Genomic DNA, 5,978 nt, shown 5'->3' with positions numbered 1-5,978 from the left:
GAGTCTTGCTCTTTCCTTTTAGCAGCTACAGGGGCCAAATTTCAGTGCCCATTTCAGGCCAGATGGGAACAGAGATAGTACTGGACTCCTGGAGCCTTGGATGCTGGGCCGATGACAGGCAGTCCTGGGGCCTGGCCTTCCTTACTGGGCTTGGTAGGGACAAATGCTGGCCTTCCCCCCCAGAAGCCAGACTTCTTCCACAGCGAGTCGGAGCTGAGCCTTCTGGTCATGGATGAGAGATCTTCTAAGCCCTTCCTTTGTTTTTGCTCTAATAATTCTTGCTACTATACCTCAAATCCTGCTATGTGTGTATCCCTGAAATGCATTTCCTGGAATACCGTGGAAGAATCCTATTTCCTCTGGCAACATAATCTGCAATTTGTGTAGATTTTTGGAAAGGATTATAAGGGTAACATTAAAATATTCCATATGGATGTTGGATCTTTAAAAACAGGCAAAAACAACAGCAATGATATCAACACAGTGCAATTCTAGAGTAGAAGCTTGTTACAATTTATCTTTCCTATATGATTTTTTTTTTTTTTTTTTTTAAATATCTTTATTGATTTCAGAGAGAAAGGGAGAGGGAGAGAGAGAGATAGAAACATCAATGAGAGAGTCATTGGTCAGCTGCAGCCTACAACCCAGGCATGTGCCCTGACCGGGCATCGAACCCCAATCTCCTGGATCCTAGGTTAATGCTCAACTGCTGAGCCACGCCTGGCTGGGCTCCTATATGATTCCTTTACCTGGAGAAATTAAATGTAGTGCATCATTTTCCTGAAGATGGCAATGCAAATGATTCACTCTCTGATATAGTACTTAGTTATATTTGAGGGATAAACTGCCCCTTTCAAGATTGACGATGAAAATGATGTTTAGTGCTAGAACAAAAAAAATGAAGTTGCAGATGTTACAGAAAGAGTAACATCTTTCTGTGGAGGAAGAGAGTTCCTCCACTGGACATTAGCAGAGCCCAAACGCTGGACAACGAAAACTGCAGTGAAGCATTGGCTATTTTATTATGAATGGTGCCACCCAGGAGAAAGGGAAGCTAATGCTCAAAAGCCTAAACTCCCTGATGGTAGTTTACAGATTGTATAGGGCAAAAGTCACAAAACACCCTGGGTTAGGAGTTCAAGGTTATGCTAGGAGCTAACTGGGCAGAGGTGAGGTAAGGGTAATGAATCATCTCTTCAGGTTTTGAGAACAGCTCTCATGTCTGTTCCCATCCCTCTGTCCCGTCTCCTGGGTGAGTAGCCAGGGGTCATTACGTTATGGCTCAGGAACTGAAACATAACTTAGGTCAAGATGTTATGTTTAGCCTGCCAGAGGCCCAGACGGTGTGACCATTAGTCAGGCCGGGGCTGCTATCTTCTGCTGCCTTGGGGGTTGCTGATTATCTGAGGGAAAAGTGATTATCTCCCTAGGTCTCTGAGGAAGATAGAGAGAGAGAGAGAGAGAGAGGATTTCTACAGTTAAATTTCATCAAAGAATTAAATTTAAGCAAAGTCATTACCCTCCATACGATATAGTATAGTATAATGGTAAAGTTAAAATATGAACATGTTTCAGAGAAGAAAGCGAAGCATCTTTCAAATTTCAAATAGTTCTAAAATGTCAGCAAACCACCTCCCCAATCTAGGCATATTCTCTTGTTACAGAAATATGCTTGTTGAAATGGCATTAAAATATATCTATAAACCTGGCAAATCCCATAGTAGAGGTTTGTGTGCAAGAATAATAAGCTATTAGTCAACGCTGCCTGCAAGAATATGTTTATTTATATTACCTAGGAAGCATTTAATTCACATTGAATTTACTTTTGTTGTGGCAAGTGTAATTCCATATCAAGAAGACAGAAAAATATCTATGTTAATGAAGTTCACAGAGAAAATATTTTTCTGTTGTATAAAAATACTGTGAGTCATTTTCTTAGTATGCAAGTAAAATAGTTGTGACATTTGTAATATTACATACAGGTATGCCATTTAAATCTCTTAATTTATCAATAAGAAATTTAAAAAATATAATTAATTAGTAACTAAATTAAATAATGCTTTTCAATGGACATTACAATAGCAGTGTAAAAAGAAATCTTGAGGTCTATTGTGCAAAATGAGAGTCAAAGGAGACGATATATGATTTCAGTAAACACCCTCGGACTGCAATGCTATTAATTATGTGATTAATATAGTTCTCTCTATGCTTTATATCCAGGTGGATAAAATGATTAGTACAATTTATGAAGTCATAAAAACATGAATATTTAAAATTTACTTTATCACAAGAGACTTATTACATCATTAAAAACACAGGACACTTCATGTGTAGGAAGAGGCATCCTGTGAACAAAATGTAACTGTCTTTTTAGGTCTTAATCCATTCTAAAAGTATTTTTAAGTATTAGTGAGAAATAAATCAAATTCAGCTATATAACTTTTAACACAGAGAAAAAATATGTAATTTAGCATTAGAACACATAGTCATTCTAGGGGTAAGAAGCTAATGTCTTGTCTATGCCATAATAAAATTGAAATCATAGAGTAGTCTTTCAACTCATTTATATTGCTTTACAGTGAATGAATCATTCAGATTACATTTTTGCAAATGCAATTAATTGTATAGTAACAGACCATTAATTCGAATGAAAATATTGCATTTCTGCAAAAGAGATGATGCTATACATCAGTTCTCAGCAATGAATCTGGAGCAATAATTTTGTTGCACACTAAAAACTTTATCTCATCAAGTAACTGGTCTTAGAATAAAATCAAATATTTGAGTAACTAATCCCTAGATTAAATTAGAGAAGAAAATTAAACTTAGCACCCAAGCACTGAGAATGCAACTATATTTTAAGAGTTTTGAAAAATTCCTAAAATTAAGTGATCTTAGGTCATGTCACAAAGAAAATCTCAGTGTATTTCTCAAAAAAAGAGAAATTTTAGAGTCCACTCATTAACTATATAAACAAAATTATAAATTAAAAAACCAACATCTCAACATGTTGAAAACAAACACAGAAAGTTACAAAGCAAAGAAAATCTCTGTGTAAAAGTGTTGTTTCAAATAAAAGTAAGTTACTGTGGCTGATTATTTAGCAGACAACATCATTGTAAAACATGAGATATGCCCAAAACTATGTTCAGAGGCATAAGCATAGTTTTGAATACTTTAATAATAATAGAGAATTAAAATAAGTAAATATTTACATTAATAGGCCATACAAAGAACAAAGTATACCTAAAGGACATAGGAAGTGATTCCAACAAAACTGAGACAAAAATTAATTATCCAATTTAAGTAGAATTAATTAGTTTTTTAAAATATTTTTTGGAAAACAGTGGAATATATAAAAACTCATTCAATCTAGTCTATATTCATATCCATCATGAAATACTGGTTTTCAGATATTCTCAGCCAAGTGATAACACTTTAGATATAATTTTTCCTTTCAAGTTGTATTAGCTGTCATATTTTGAAGGAGAAACAAAATATTGCCACTAAGTCCTACCTAAATTTCAGAAGTGGGAGCAAATAAATAGCTGTTGTTTTGAAACCACTGAATTTTGGGAATGGTTTGTTATATAGCAAGAGATCTTCATTATAACAGTTTATTCCTTTGAAATCCCTTTGCAATTTCTTTTGCTCTTTTGGATATTTTTCATTCAATTTGTTCTCAGTTTTGATTCTTAAATGCAATAATTATTAAAATGTTATATATAATGAGTAAAAACAAACAATTTTAGCAATAGGAAAATATTTCAATATATTATTGCATACACTTATTTGCAAGCATTGAAATCATATTTAAAGAATATTTAATAACACAGGAGAGTGGCTCATAGGCTACTATTAAATAAGAAAAATTTGATTAAAAACTTTATTTTGCTTTCTTGGGCACTCCACAGCCTAGCCAATACCACCTAAATCCAAAATTTCTCCTACTCCTTTCCTGCACCTAATCAATTGAACATGAGTGGAGAAAACAAAGACACTAATTGTTCTCATCTTAAATGGATGAACATCAGCCTTGATCTTCCTGACCTGTAGGACCCTATCCCTAGTCCATTCACTCAGTCATGGAAAGGGATCATTGCAGATTGATATTAATCATGACTAACCACCTCTCCACACCTACCCTCACATCCTCTGTTCCTACCTATTCTTAGAGTTAAATTCTCATATATCTGACTAAAACATGTCCCATCCCCTTTCTTTCTCAGGGATATCACAGTTCTCCCCTCTTTCTTACACCAGCAAATTTTTGTTCCCCTTTAGATCATTTCAATGAGCATTGAAACCAGATGATATTTTTCCCACTAAAAGTAAAACAAAAAACTAAATACTTTGGCCCCATTTTTCACACCTTCCTGACACAGAAAGGGTCTGGGCCGCCTGTCACTACTTGAACCAAATTAAGCAGAGAGAAGGTTAAATCATATATGAGCATTTATTCCAATAATGCTGGCGGTATGGAGAGAGTGGCAGGTCATCCTGTAAATTCTGCTCTCGCCTCCCTTACTAGCCAGCTGATTCTGTGGGGATCAGGAAGAAAGGCTACATGCAAGGGGGAAGGGGAGTAGTATAAGAACTGCAGGGCCCGTGGTCTGGGTGTCTCCTTCCAGGACCTTGAAGTCCGATAATAAGGCAGTTCATTTCCTATGATGTTAAAATCAGCTCCGACCATTCCTGGGACCAGAGAGTGGTCAGCTTTTCTGAGGCAAACTCCTGGATGGGGTCAGGGTCCAGGCATAAGTTAATGAAAATACTGCTTTAGCAGAATTAAATAATTAAAATTTATAATTATGTTTATAGGATTATCGAGTAAAGTTACCTTCTACTCCATCAAAAACAAAAGGTATTTCAATGAAAAGTAATGACATTAAATAAATTTTTGTATGCATTTTTTTATATTTATGAAAAATACAGAGAAATATTTTTATCTTATTCATTGAGATATCTGAGGTCTAGGAAAGTGAATAGCACCTGGTAATCAGTATTTTTCATAACTAAAAATGCTACTTTGATCCTATTAGATACATTTATTTATAATAATTAATGCTCAACATTTGTATCATTTTTCATATCCCTTGGGGTTTCTCCATATCAATACTTGGCTAAAAATAATTAGAATTATCAAACCAAGCTTCTGTTAAGATAATATATAACTCAGATATTTGACCTATTAAAATCCTTCTGCCACATTACTTTAGCAAAATGAAGCAATTTTTCTCTGAGCCTTTTTACCATGGGTTCAAGGTAGTCAGCTTTTATTACCTCTTGAGTTATATCTTCTTTGTGCTCATGAAATTACCCAATGAATACTTGGAACTGACGGGGCTGAGGGACTCTAAAATTATAGTCTAGGCTACACTAAAAACAACTCTTAGTGTTCTAAAAACTGCATGTGTCATCTACAATCCTAGTGAAAATGGGCATTGAAAAGTTCATGTAAAAATAGATCTAATAACATGTACTCAATATGCCCAAATTAGGTTTGAAGTGTATATGACTTTTCCTTCTTTCATAACCAAGACTGTGGGGCTTCATGCTTTTCAATGAATAATATGTACAATTTGTACTACATGCCCATAAACTGAATGTTCGTTTATTTTTCATTTAGCAGTTTCCTTTACAGCATAGTGATTATGAGCTTGGGCTCTGGTTTTGGGCTAGTTGTGTGACCTTAGTTTATTGAAACCTTTTGTGACTCAGTTTCCTCTTTGTAAAATTGACATTAAAATATCACTTAATTCAATATTGCTATTTTGAGGATTAAATGAAATAATACATGTGAAGTTTTGGGAACATTTCCTGAGGCATGTTTCTAATTAGTAACTATGACATACAGCAATGGACCTATGCCTACATTGGGATAATTTTCTATTTCTGCATATGCATATTGTATTAGTTTGCAAGGGCTGTCGCAACAAAATACCAGACAACAGAAATTTATATTTTCACAGTTCTGC

This window comes from Miniopterus natalensis, chromosome 6 (genome assembly GCF_054644295.1).
Source record: "Miniopterus natalensis isolate mMinNat1 chromosome 6, mMinNat1.hap1, whole genome shotgun sequence".
In the NCBI taxonomy this organism is placed as follows: Eukaryota; Metazoa; Chordata; class Mammalia; order Chiroptera; family Miniopteridae; genus Miniopterus; species Miniopterus natalensis.
The sequence above is the reverse complement of the archived record's forward strand: the minus strand, read 5'-3'. Positions refer to the sequence as shown.